This window comes from Leptosomus discolor, chromosome 8 (genome assembly GCF_034619465.1).
Source record: "Leptosomus discolor isolate bLepDis1 chromosome 8, bLepDis1.hap2, whole genome shotgun sequence".
Taxonomy (NCBI): domain Eukaryota; kingdom Metazoa; phylum Chordata; class Aves; order Leptosomiformes; family Leptosomidae; genus Leptosomus; species Leptosomus discolor.
In genome coordinates this window covers 41,660,264-41,674,765 of record NC_141398.1, presented here as the reverse complement: position 1 = coordinate 41,674,765, position 14,502 = coordinate 41,660,264, and positions in this window count along the sequence as shown.

Genomic DNA, 14,502 nt, shown 5'->3' with positions numbered 1-14,502 from the left:
TTACATTTTTCACTATCTATACTTCTGCAGGAAGAATTTTTTCTCTACATTTCCTTCTTCCACATAACTACATTGCTTTGAGTATGTCTTCAACCTAACTCTGCAGTACTTTTGTTTGGACACTGGTCTTTGAAAACAGCAAGGACACTGATGGTTATTTATCACATCACGCTAATCTGGGTATATTTTAGCTTCCAGTACAGTAAATATTTATTGGACAGTAAATAAAACTCCTAAATAAATGAATCCTTACAACGAGGAGGATGTAGAAGGATAAAGGATCCAATCTGAGCTGAGACAAGAATGTCAGTTAAAGTTACTTAATATCTTTGCATGTTGTGGGAGAATAGCTCCTCCATTTAATGGATTTTATTTCTCAAAATATCTTTGCATGCTCCTATCTCATTTAGAAATAGTATAAAAATTCTTCTATGTAAAAAAATCCATGATTTCACAAGTTACTGGAAGGTACAAATACATCTCCATATAGTACTGTGCTCAAGTTAGTAGACTAGAAATTAAAGAAGCTGGCTACCAATTTTCCCAAAACAAAAGGCAAAGATAATTTAAAAACTACTCTGTGAAGAAAAGTCACTTAAACTTGTTTGAACACAGAATATACATGGCCATTCTCAGGCTAACTTGTTTTCCATTTCTATTAAAACATGTGCCTGGCAGCGGTACTGTCCTATGAAACATGGTTAAAAAATCAAATATAAAGAAGTTATCTACTTGAAGCCCTTTCTGCCTGTAATACTGGCATTGGGATATAAATGACAGGGTGAAACTTTTTTCCTTCTCTAATGAGATAAAGTCAATGTATAAATCTTTACTAACAAGCTTTTCTATCTATTTCTGTAAATAAAGTCTTTGGACTTTCTTATTGTCTTCCATTTCCTTTTTGAAGGTAGGCAGAAATCTTAGCTCTCTGAGGATGTTCTGGTGGACTTGGAGGAGTATTCTCCTTGTGGGTACATTGCGCATCTGAGAGCAGAGAATTATGAACCAGTATTACTCTGTATATTGTCACAAATAGTCAAAGTTTTCACTCGGGCAGCTGACAGACCTATTGCTTGAAGTAGAAGCTAGGCAAGGTTGGGTAAAGTTCACGTATGTTGAAAAATCTTTCAGCTGGGAAGGTTTTGCTTTATTTTTTTAAGTAAATTAAATTAAAGGCAAATAATAAAGCAAGTAATCACATATACCTTGCTGTTAGGTATGAAAACAAATGATAAGGTTGGAAGGAGACACCTTCACACCAAATTGAAGTAGGAAGCATTTCTTAACAATGGATTTATAACCTATTTAAGGCTTCAAAAGTGCAAAAGATAGTTTAAATGGCAGATAATTCCCAGAAGGAACAGGAATTCATTTGGGGCATTTTGAAACATTTGGGTTTGAGAGTCCCAATGCCTGGGACTCCAGGCTGTGCAAGCTGCTATGCACAGTGCTGCCACCCCTAATTTTTGCACCCAGTGTATCATAGCTGGAAGAAAGGGGATTATCAGAGGTGCCAGTGGGATGAAGGAGCCTAGGAATTCATGGTGCCAGAAGAGGTATAGAGGGTCAGACAAGGTAATAGGGACCAGCTCATTCTCACATGAGGCTTGACTCATTTTCTCTCTCTTGAGAATAATTGACATCTTAGTGTTTGATAGCCTTGTCATGTGCTCTTTGCAACTTCTTTGCCTAGAGGACATATCAGTGAGAACCTCGTGGGAATTTAATTTCGTATCTTTTGTTACAGGAAGCTACACAGCTACATTCAGTTTCCTCTTGCCTGGAGAATCATAGAAAGTTCTGCCATGCTAAACAGGCTAGTTTTCTGGGTTTCTATTAGGAGGGTGATGTGATGAGGTAATGAATGCTAACCTGCCCTTATGATTCAGATAACTGTCTTACCTGTCCCCAGAATCCAGATTTCAGAACTGCCAATGTCAAGTTTATGTTTTAAGAGATTATGTAACAGAGATTACATTGGTCAGAGCACTGGCAGGAGAGCAGAAAGACTGACTAGAGATCCTGTTTCATGCAGAAGAAAATTTGCTTTATGTTTGAGTGACATGGGGTAAACTGACCTTTATGCATACTGTCACAGACAAATTTTTCCATTAGATCCAGAGCTGTTCTGGAGACAGTTCAATCTGGTTGAGCTGATGTCCTGGTTTGGCTGGGATAGAATCACAGGCCAGCCATGCTAGGCAGGCTGTTAGCAGTTTTGAGTCAGCCAGGGCAGTTGACCTGAGTTAGCTACAGGGGTAGCCCAAACCATAATGTCATCCTCATGCTCATGCTTATAGAGGGAGAAGGTTTACTGAGGAAGGAAAGCTCCTGTGGGATGCTTTCTGAGGTTCTCTTTGTTCCTCCTCTGGCTTCTCCCTGCTCCTGAGGACTGCTCTCCTTTTGGTTGTGGCTGCTGCGTGTTCATTTGGCTGAGTATAACTTTGTATACCTTTGTTGGTACTGGTGGTGTTTCATTAAATGTGTTTTCACTTCAACCCATGGGTCTGCTCTCCTTTTCCTGATTTTCCTTCCTGGCTGGTGAGGGATTGTTGGGTGATGGAGCAACTGTTATAGTTTAGCCCTGGGTACAGGCTAAATGTAGACAGCTGAATAAAATGTTAAAAATCATAAGTCGTTCCTGAGCCCACCTCCAGCATACTCCAGTATCTGCTGTAGTTATTTCTTTAATAACTCCTATTATTCCTGAGAACCATGTTGTCTGTGCTGCTTTCAAAGGACAGCAATCAATACTCAATTCAACACTGTTAAAACCCAAATTTTTTATTTATGTCATGCTAGGAAATTTTTGAGGACTGCTGCTCAGGAAGATCTCACACAACCTATCCTCCCTTCCTTCCATTCTTCCTTTTAGCTTCATTTATAAAATCGAGGTATGATTCAGACTGTTGAAGTGAATGAAAAGACTTTCGCTGATTTTGCTGGCCCTTCAGTTAGGGCCCCAGATGTTAGATGAAGTTTGATGCCAGTCATTTCATATATGTGTATACATATGTGTATATATAATAACTACCAAGTGTAAGGAGAACAGTAGTGTTCATGAGCCATCAGATTAATAACCATGGAGGTGAAAATTGCCTATTTATCCATGCAGCAAAAGGAGAAAAAGTTAGCCATGTTCTGCTGAATGTGCTTGCTTTTGTTGCAGAAGGATACGTTTCGGAGTATTAGGGAAGTCTTACTGACCACTGTGATTTATTTCTTTGTTTTCCTGGACAGATTGACAGGAGCCTTGATGGGACTTATTTTTATAATTGTGAGAAGCTGAGGGCAGGCTTTAGTAGTCCTGGGCAGCCTCACCTGGGATCTCTGTCCCACCCACCTCATGGGCCCAGGAACTCATTTAATCTTGGTCCTATGCCTCTGGTCTCTGCCTGAGCTGTGGATGGGCTAGTCTTGAGGCCTGGCAGTGGTTCTTGCTGCTTCTGACCTTGTCACTATGGATCTGTTTAGCAATCCCTGGCTTGCATCTGACCTTGGTTATCCTTACTGGAGATGACCTGCATATTGAATTCATAGCTTGACCTTGGACCTGCATTGTTGCCACGAACCTTTCTCATGAGCTGGGCTCTCAGCTGGCCCTGGCTGTCCCCCCTGGTCCTGGTCGTAGGAGCCTTCAGACAAAGTTTCAAGGCCATTTTTCCGGGTAGCTACTGATTTTCATGACCTACCTCAATCTTTCACTATTCTTAATCAGCTTGGAAGCAATGAGATATTAATCATGAGATGAAAAGCAAAGCAAGAACCTAGCTTGTCCTATGATGACTAATACAGTGATTGGAGCCACAAGGCGAAGTGGATTGGTATTTACTGGCCTAGAGAAGACGCAAGCAAGCTTTTATTTTTAAGTAGGAGTTTGCTTCTGATTCTAATTGACTGTCACAACAAACAGTGTATTGATACAAATGAGGGCAGAGAGTCAGTAGGATGAGAAACCACTGACAGAAAAGGTGGACAAGTGGGTTGACTTAACTGTTTCTGTTGCGATGGTTTGTATCATCAAACCATGTCCTGAGAGTCCTTTTCTTAATTACAGCATGGATTTGGGGGTTAGAGTGGAACGCAGTTTATAGAAGTGATTTTTGTGTTGAGATTTTAAGGTTGTTTAAAGTGAATATGAACCTGTGCAGTGAGATTAAATTCACTGAACAAGCACAAGGAGGTTGTTAAGATTGCCACCCCTCTATGCCAAGCCTTCTTCACTTTGACTGCAATCCTGATTCAATTTTTAAATATTAGCATTAATTAAAAGCAAATTATTTCTTTTTTATAAGATCAAATATGGGTTAAATAGTTCTTGAAACTCATCCGGAATTGTATAGCAGTGATATAATCTGTGACAGTTTAATTGGATCTGTAGCTTCTGCTGAGTGTTCCTCAGAGGCTCTCAAAGTACGAATTCTACTGAAATCCATAATATCTGTCAGGGTGTAATCTCTGAAACTAGGGCTTTGTGGTTTTAAGTCACCTAGTTGGGAAAATACTGGTCTTTAATTGTTTTCAAAGCATTTCTGCTAGTTGAGAAGTGAAAGGTAGAGCTAATACAAAGCTGCTATAATGTAAAACACACTGATCTTTCTATTATTATCTTAGTATCTGTAGAAAACTGGTTAGTTATCTTTTAAGTGGTTGAAGGTACATGTATGTGCTTGTTTGTATATGTATGTTTGGGAATCAGAACAGTATGCCTTACTACTGTGCATAAACAGTATTGATATTGCCTAAAAATGAACACTTCTGATATTGGGCTGGAATGTTATAAAGCTTTTGTAAGCTCAGTCTTGTAGTAGAGAAAAGTAAATGTGGTAAATAAAATGGAAAATTCTTTTTTTCTGGAACATTGTCTTCTTTCTAGAACCTTTAAATTGTAAACATAATTGTTAATGTTGTCGTGAGATGTGAGTAGTTAAGGTTTTTTTCCTCCTCATCTTATTAAATGTATGAAAGTCTAAGCTTAGGCAATGTTGCAGCTGTGCGATGCCTGCTGGTATTTATTAGCTGTGTAATAACTTGTGTAGTGTACCTTCCCCTCTACCTTCTGCAGGAGCAGCTGTGTTGGTTCGATGCAGTCAATGATTACAAGCACAAAGTACTATTTAAAAGAATTTTAGTGTTTTCTTGCCCCCTTTTATTGGAAAGAAAATACTTAATCTATACATTTGCTCTTCTTGGTCTCATGAAGCAGGCTTTATCCTAGCTTTTCTTGGCTTGCACTTATGCTTGTGTGGACTGGAGTTGAGTGTAGTATTCATCTCATAGTTAAGGAGCCAGAACCTGCTTTGTTACTTTCTTGGGAGCCAGACGGTATTGTGTCAGCACAGGATTTGTTCTCTCTGCTGTAACTGGCAGCTATATTATTTCTAAAGCAAAGTTTCCTACATAGTGCCTTTCATCCAGAAAGTACCTCATACCAGTCTAGAACCCTCTTTTCACACCTTTTTCACACAATTGTTTTCCAGCTCTCTTGGCTGCAGTGGGATAGTTTCTGATTGAGCTGGGCTAAGCAGACTATCTTCACAATATTTATGGATCTATAATGCAAATAATACCAGACTGAGAGCCAGCAGCCTGTTGAATGTTACTGTATTTTGCTGATTCCTCAGGCTGTAATGATAAAAATCTGAATTTCTTTTGTAACTGGACTTAAAATGCCTGGTGGTTTCTTTGGTTGCTAAAGTTGCTCAGTATCTCAGACTGACCTTCCACAAGATGGCACTTCAAGTATCCTGATGGAATCTGTTGAGTACTAACATATAGAAAACTATACTGTATTATGTATTTCAATTTGTTTTTTCAGTATCTTTGGACTGGAATCAGACTGGACACCTACATCCCCAGGTACAGACTCTCTGAGTGCAGTCATATCATGTAATCTCATTCAGACTGTCCTGCTCAGCTTCATGCTTGTTAAGTTGTTTTCCTTGGAAGTCTCCATCTAAATATGGCTTGGTCAGTCCTGTTGTGAAGCTGTATGAGACAAAAGGAGGTATGGCTGCAGGCCACTTAATACAGATATGTGGCCAGAAGTCTTCTGAGTGTGTCAGCTGCAGTTCAGAAGGACCATGCCGGGTTTAGAGACATGACAATGAAATACCACAGGAAGAGAGGCAGTGTTTTTATGGAGAGTAATATATCATATTGATTAATACAAATGTAACTGTATATAACTTTAAAAGACCTCAGGAAACCATGAATATGTAATTCTGGAATATGTTCAGTTTCTATTGTGGTGTTAATATACCAAATGTTGGGATTTTCAGATCACTCATCCGGAGGCATGAAAAGTATACTTACATATTTGGAAAAGGCCTCCAATTATGTGGTTAAAAAAAAATCAGATGTGCATCGTTATAAGTCTGTAGAAATGATCTGTTTAAACTGTTTGTATTAGCTTTTGAAGCTGTAAAAGGGATTGCAATCTCATTTTTCTCAATACTGTGCAAACATTGTTTGAAAAATATTCCCTGCTCATGCAGTATAACTACAGAGGACAAAGTTCAGAGAGCTCAAGTGACTTACCATTTAAGTCTGGAGATAACCTTAATATCTGGGTTATTTTTATCTATCAGGTAATACTTTTGTTAACCAACAATGTAAACTCTTCCTTTCACATAGATGTCTTCTGTTATTCCTTTGCATCTTTCCCACTTCTCATAGAAAGAGGTCAGGAAGTAACTCTTTTTATGCTAGAGTGATTGTGTCAAGACACAGGACTTCTAAATCTTTCTACCCATTGCTTTTAAAATTATATTCTGAGTTTAAATTATTACTTTTAATATCTACACATAACTGAAAAATGCTCTGGAGCACCGGACAGACAGAAGTAAAGCCCCTTCTGCTACTGTAAGGTGACTTTGGTACTGTCACATCTTCCAGCAATTTGGGTGTTGGATAGTGGATAGAGAACATCCAGGGAGGTATAACAAGTTGTGTAACTGAGTTACTTCTTGAAAAGGATGAAACCCTTTTTTATCTCTCTCATAGGACTCATTACTTACTGTTGATCTTGCTGAGGATGCACAGGTCAAAAAGATCATGTCCCTGGGCAAAGCAGGTGCCAATGCTTTTTGCTGTAATATAGTGCACTCTCTTGGGAAGCTGGATGCCTTTGCAAAGTAACAGGCTTCTGGTTTCTCTGGGTGTAAGTCTTTATCTTTCACAGGATCTCAGACTTGTTCAGATTGGATACTTCTAGTTCAAGAAAACATTGAAACCCTTTCCATTTTTGAATTCTCAGATAAAGTATTTTATTCTTTGATTATGTAGTGAAACTGAATTTGGAAGTGAGGGGAATGTGATTGCAAAACTGTGGGTACTGTTGTCTTGAGTTCAGTACTACTTGCAACTGAGCTTCATATGTGTTGCATTCAGCAATTTTTTTCTGCCAACTGAATTGTAGGAAATAGCTGGTTGTTAATCACGGATGGTGAGATTTTTATTTGCCCATTCCTTGTTTGATTAGTGTGTATGTGAGATGCAGGTAAAATCCAGTTTTATATTATAAATGAGCCTTGTCAGACACAACTTGGTTTTGGGGTTTTTTTGAGATCTAATAAAACACCCTGAATGGGGCAGTTAGAATAAGGGAATTTGCTGGCAGATGTTTAATAAGATGAGGGAGGGAGGAGGAAGCTAAGAGACAAGTGATCAGTGTGGATGAGGGCAGCATCCTGCCCTTGTCAGCATGAATAAAACCCTGGAGCTGAAAGGTTAAAAATGTACCTGTCAGTCTCAAACTGGCACTTCAGGAGTTGCCTGCCAGGCTTTTGTAAGGGGCTAAAAATGTGCAGGTGCTAGATTGGAGGAACTAGAACATCGTCTGTGCTGCTCTCAGCAGCAGTTAGAGAATTGAAAGAGCAGCTGAAGATGTTTTGAAAGCAAGAAAGGGATATCTGAACTCCTGTTTTCACATAAATGGAAGCGGCATGTGGTGGACTGCAACAGACTGTTCAGATCAGCTCTGAATTATTTGCACAGACTGCTGCTGTGAGCCAGGGGAAGAAAAGACTTGCAGATATAACTTAAAGAAGCTGATATAAATACAACTGCAAGCTGGTCAAGGTTTCTATAGTCTGTTTGTTTTTATTAACTTGATGTTTTGCACAAACATTTAATACTCTTGCATCATGTAGGGCTGTGTATTTACTGTGTGAGTAGTCATGCACCTTCTTTCAGGTTTTTTTGTTTCTGAGGAGAGTCTAAATAAACGCCTTCGGTAGAGGTTGTTACAAAGACTGGTTAGGAGCATATCCCTAAGAAATGGAGAGTGACTGGCAGCTGATAGCCACAGACTGTACTTTAACTGGTTAGTGTTACTGTTTTACCTATGTACATGAGCTGGAAAATGTTTTTCTGGGCTTTCCTTTGAGAGATGTAGGATGGAAGGGAGACTGGTCCAGCTCAAAGCGCTAGAAAAGACTTATGCTCATTTTTAGTATTAATTTGACCCTCTGTGCTTAGGAATGCAAGTGTTTTCTAGGAAAACACAAAGCCCTACTAGAAAAGAAGCAATCTGATCCTAGTTTGATTAATCTTCTCTTTACCAGGCTTCTTCCTATAACTTTGAGATTACTGCCTTGGTGTGTAAAAAAAACATTGTACCTTTTCCGATATTACAAAAACATCTTAATGTATCAATTATATAGGAAGGCTAATCCAAATGCCCTTGAAACTAATTGAAATGCTTACCTTTGTTTCAACAGGCCTTTCTATTTTATGTGGTGTGATTTGGCTCAGACTCCTCTTAAAAACAAAACACAAGGTGTTCCAAAAGTAAGTTTTCAGGAATGTTGACAGACATCTTCTCCCTGAAACAGAATAATTCTTGTTAGTGTTTCGGGTGAGGAGATTGAAGTGGGTAATTAACATGTGTGAGCTGCATTTACAAGCTGAAAAAAGTTTCTTGTTTTATCCCTTAAAGACTGGCTGCCTTGCTCAACACTAAACTGAGTAAAACCAGGAAGAAAATGATCCCATTTTTTATGAAAAATATATTTCTGAAAGTAAGGAACCAACTGGCTAAGGTTGTACACAATTCTGGCAGCTATCTTATGGTATCTCACCTAACAAATTACCTTTCATCCATCACTGATACTCAGCCAGAAAACTCCTTTGTGATACCGCATACTAGGCTGTTATAATGAAACTCTATAAACTTGAAATTCAGGCTTGCTTTAATGTGTTGCTCAGACACTTTTTGTATGTCTTTGACTTCTTTTGATACAGCTTTATGTTTTGGACTTTAAATAAACAAACCAATAAGGTTTTGATTGAATTGGAGGGATGCAAGGTACCTGCTGGTCTTGCAACAGTTGATTTCCCCAGTAGACAAGGCATCTCTGGAGATGTGGTCTAGTGTCATTCAAATGAAATACATTATGATCTATATTTCCCAGTTTTTTAGAGTGATTCCGTGGTGAGCAATGTCGTGGGGAATAGGATGTATTGTGTGATGCCTCTCTCCACTGGTGGAAGCTGGTTGCTGCTGCAACTAGCAAGTTTCCTCCAAGGAGCTGTTGCACCTATCAGCTAGAGAAAGGTTTATTTCCCTTAAGGCTCTTTTTCTCCCTCTGCCAGCTGTAACTAGTGAGCCTGCCTTCCTGTGCTAGGCACATTCTTTTGATGCACCAAACACTCGTGCAACAAGCTGCTGAAATATCTGTTCTGCTCAAGTGAATACACCAGTATTATTCCCAAAGTAGTATTGGGCAACTGATTTCCAAAGACTTTGGCAGAATCTTTAAAGGACTGGAGTTGGTATTTGGCAGAAGAGGTTTGGTGTGGAGTTCTGCCTGACTTTATTGTTTCATTTCTCAACAAGAGTCCCAATCTCAAGCTCTCTGCTTTGTGGCATGTTGCTTTTGATGAGCTTATACCTGTACCAGGGCATGAAGCCATCTTTTGCAAGTTTTAGAAAAGTATGTTGCTTCTTGGCTGAAGAAGTAAGGAACAGAAAAAATAATTTGGTAGGTTTCAGTAAGGATTTTTTGTAGGGAAAAACCCGTGGAGGCAGCACAGTTGCAATATATGAGTCATCTGAAACACATAACATGAATTGGGTTGTAAAGTCGCCATCCCTTTTTCAGAAAATTAAGTTAATTATTATTTCTAGAAGATTAGGAAGAGTAGGGGAGAGTGGATAGATGTTTAACAAGTTGACCTTCCAAAGTTCATGGAAGTAATTTCTCAGTACAGGCTAAAGATAAGATCAGAACCTGTGGGACAAACATACCTCCAGAATAAATGCAGCATACAAATAGTTTTAACACAAAGTTCAACAAACTTTCTGTAATAGACTACTTGTTTTAGTTATTAACATATATATTAGGAAATAAATGCTTGTATATTGGAAAAGATGCAAAGTTTCTGTAGACACTGCAATTCTGTAGAAAATTGCAACATCTTGGAGAGATGTGAAACTGAAAAATGATGTAGTTATAAGATGCAGGAACATCTAAGTCATAGGCTGTTCCCATAGTGGCCTATCACATGGGTTGTTGGGGGATTTCAACAAGAATGATTGATAAGAAATGCACCATATCCTAGTGATTCTGAAGGGTTTAGCAACTGTAGCAGAGATGCCTGTTTACAACAGAACATGCCTGAACAGTCCTTAGGTATGTTACAGGATGCTGCATGGCTGAGGAGACTGCACAGGCATCTCAGGCCAAAAAAAAAATCCTACTTAGAGCATGCAAATATGAATTCCTGGGGGATCATGTTCTGTAACTAAAAATGAATTTGTATTGTAAATAGCTATCACAAATCACTTAGTCTATTGTATTAGAAAGTTTTAGCACTTTTTAATGAGATGCTCAGTATTTGTGATCAGGCACAGAAAGGTGTGACACAGGTTCTCTCGTAGCACAGCAAGAAATCTGGGTAACTTTTGTGCTAGAGTAGCTCTGTGGCTGAAGCACAGGCCAGGAGATCTGAGTTTACTCCTTGCCTATGTTATGGCAATTACTAAGCAGACACTTAATCTCTGTGAAAGCATTTATTTGACACCCAGTCATACCTTTGCAATACTCATATGACAGACTGACACCCTGTTAAAATTAGAGGTTTTCCTTATATTATGAAATTCCCCTATTGTTTTTTTAAGAGGATTTCTGCTATTATATGTTCATTTGTGTGCAGCTTGGTTATTTGATTGGACTTTTTTCTTTTCTAGTATACTTTTGTGTGTTTGTGACAAACAGTGCACTCTCAGAACACAGTTTAGTAATGACACTGATTTTTAATGCTATTCCAAGACTAGCAGCAGTACTGTGATAGCAGGGCAAGTTTGCTTAACCTTTCCTAAATGACAAGGAGAAAAACATCAAGACTTTATACTGAATGCACGTTGCTTTCAATGCATGAAAGCATCCCAAAGCTAAGTGGTACTCAAAATCCTGTAGCAAGGTTTTAGGGGAAACTGAAAAAAAAAAAGGCATATTTTCCAAAATTATGTTCCGTTGTAATAGTTTGTATTAACACAGGTGAAAAACCTCATAATAATTGGAGGGATATATGGCAAGCTTCTATAATTCTACAGATGCATGTAACTGAAATTATTTTGCTAAAGCTACTTTTGTCTCATTCTGTCTTAAGATCAGTGACTGCTGTAACATTTGACCTGAAGTGGAAAGCTTTGATTCAGCAAAGAACTTGAGGATACGAAGCATTGTGACAAATCCTTTCCTCAGCAAAAGTACTTGATCATATATCTACCCTTAACTGTGAGCACAGCTGCTTTTTTGTAATGACGTCTGCTTAAATCCAAATTAAAATCCATGAAACAGAAAAGGAAAGTAATTCAAGATAATTGTTTGACAGTGATAGGTTTTTTTACCATGTAAAGCTTGCATGAAGTACAATTTATTTCTCAATATAGTTGTACTCATAGTTGATATTCACAGGCTGAAGACTTGAATCAGGTGTAGTCACGTAGACTGATGGTGGTGGTTTTGGTAAGTGATGTGAGGAAATGAAAATTCCTTTTAGAATGGAGTGAAGCATGTTACTTTCCTTGCTTTTTTAATCTTAAATTGAAAATTCTAAATTTTTTTTTTAAATCATTTAAGAAGAGAAAAATATGCTTTCTTAGTGTTAAAACAGCATAATATTTAAATACAACTGAAATTATAACATGTTTTTTGCTGAACTTACAAATTCTCTCAACAGGACTTTCAGTGGAAGAGATTTGTCCAGAAACTCAGCTCTCAACTCTGGAGTCTTGATCCTTTGCAGTGCGTTTTGCAGTGCCGGTCAGCATGCTGGAGCGATTCTGGGCCAGGAGCTGAATTCCTAAGTGCCACAAAACATGCCCATGGCAGGGCGTATGATATGACTTTTCAGAGGCACTGGCTTTGCAATGCACTGAATGCTGAGTGCCAAAAATCTAGGAACTGATGTTTCCTTTACAGTTTACCGTAGTGGGGACGTGAAACATGAGCAAATTGACAACTGATACATGACTTATTGTTGCTGCTGAGATATTTATGAATGCCTGGCTGACTTTCTTTGTAGTGACTAATAGAAAAGCTTTTAACATAACTCCGTGGGCTTAGGGGTCAGAAAAGGGTGGGGAAAGGCTGCAGGGAGAGAAGAATGAAGATTATAAGGTAGACCACAGTGGAAGATGGAGTTAGAGACAATAGGTGGGGAATGATGTAGTACAACAATGAGTGACTTAGTTGTATGCTGGGATTGTTGGCCTGAAGTGGAGAAGCAAAACTCAAAGGAAGGTCAACAGAATGAGGTGCTTTTCTAGCAAGACTGCATGCAAAAGGAGATTTAATATTGCAGTGTGGGTAGCAGACACAGATAATTTGGCTCTCCCAGGCTCAACGGCCTCAGCTGTGTTTCCCAGTTGCAATAAGGGTAGGGAATACTTTAGTAGTCCTGCATGTTACTTTGGTGCTGCTTAATATCCATTGTGTCTATTCCAGGCTAGCTAAAGGTTCAGTGTATTCACTGGCTGTGCACTTGCTTTGTCTCTTTCAAATATGCATGGGTTAACAGCCACTCCTGAGGCAAACCTACAAGTGACTTTGCATAAACTCTCCATGTATGCTTTTTTGCAGGTGAGAGAGTGAGCAGATCAAGATCAGGCCAGGGGATGGAGCGCAATATGAGCTCTTCGTGCTTCTCTACTGTGTTTACCTAAGGCCACCTCCCTCTTGAGGTACAAGGTGAGAACATGTTTCCTCCCACATGGTTGCCCTTCAGTTATTTTGTTGAGGTTTCTTTGTGAACAAGAATTATCCAGAAAGTCTCTAATGCTTTCCACTTTGCCATTTATCAGGCATCTGGGTGATTGCATTGGTTTGTAGAACAAGCTGTGCGATGCAGTGCCATTACTTCACACTTTTGCACAATTCCTATGTGTTTTCTCATACTCTGGCCCAGGTCCAGGCAAGGAAGCTCAGTCAGAGTAGGGACTAGCTTGAACTTGAATCTAAGGTCATGACAAATAGTCCTATGGAACTGTCAGCTCAGTGCTTACTGGTAGTGAAGCAAATCAAGTGCTAGGAAAGGATAGAGGCCAAACCAGAAGGCTGTGGCATAAGTCTATGATTCTGTGCTTAGATTGCTGGATGATGTGCTGTTTTTCTCATCTCAGCATGTGAGACATCTGGAGAAGGTCTAGGGGAGACAAAACAGGTTAATATAAGGTATGGAATGGTTTCTGTATTGGGAATAAGTCAGAAGGCTGAGAGGAATATAATAGAAGTATATAGAGCCCAGTGGTGTGGAGAAGGATTGGTTGTGTAACCTCCCTTCAATACAAGTACTAGAGGCCACATGTGAAATTGCTAGGAACTAGATGAAAATAAATGGGAGGTGCTAGCAAGCGAGCAAACCTCATCAGATTTCAGCCAGTTCCCTCAGCTGCAAATAGCTGGAGGTAGTGGGAGACACAAGACAAGCGTCACATGCTTGTCCTGTTCTCTTCTGTGGGTGTCTGCTAATGCCCACTGCTGAACATGGGATACTAGGCTGGATGGACCCTTTTGAGCCAGTCTGGCCTGTCTTATGTTTGTGCCCCTACAGGCAGTGCAGATGCAGCGAGCTCTAGTTACCTAGTGTGACAACTCGGGCGTGTGTTTAGGCACAGTGAGCTGCAACAGTAGAGACAAGGGCATAACCTCCCTGTGACATGGCAGAATAGCTCTGATCTGCAGTTGCTGCTGATTGATACCTTGAATGTTAACCTTCAGGGTGGCAGGGGTGCAAAAGAAGGCTTTGATAACACCCTGGTCAGAACTCCCAGGGAACTTAGATCAGATAGCCTGTGCTTCTGATCGTCTTGCTGCCACACCTATACCCTGCTGAACACACAATCAGATTGGACTGACAAAGTCAGGTACTTCATTGTCACAGCTCTGCTCTGTGGCTTCAGCTTTGAGGTAAAGGATCACTCAATATTACAGTCCTCAGGCTCTTTGGCAGAGGTTTTGCTTGATGATTCAAACTTAGCATTTTCACAATCAA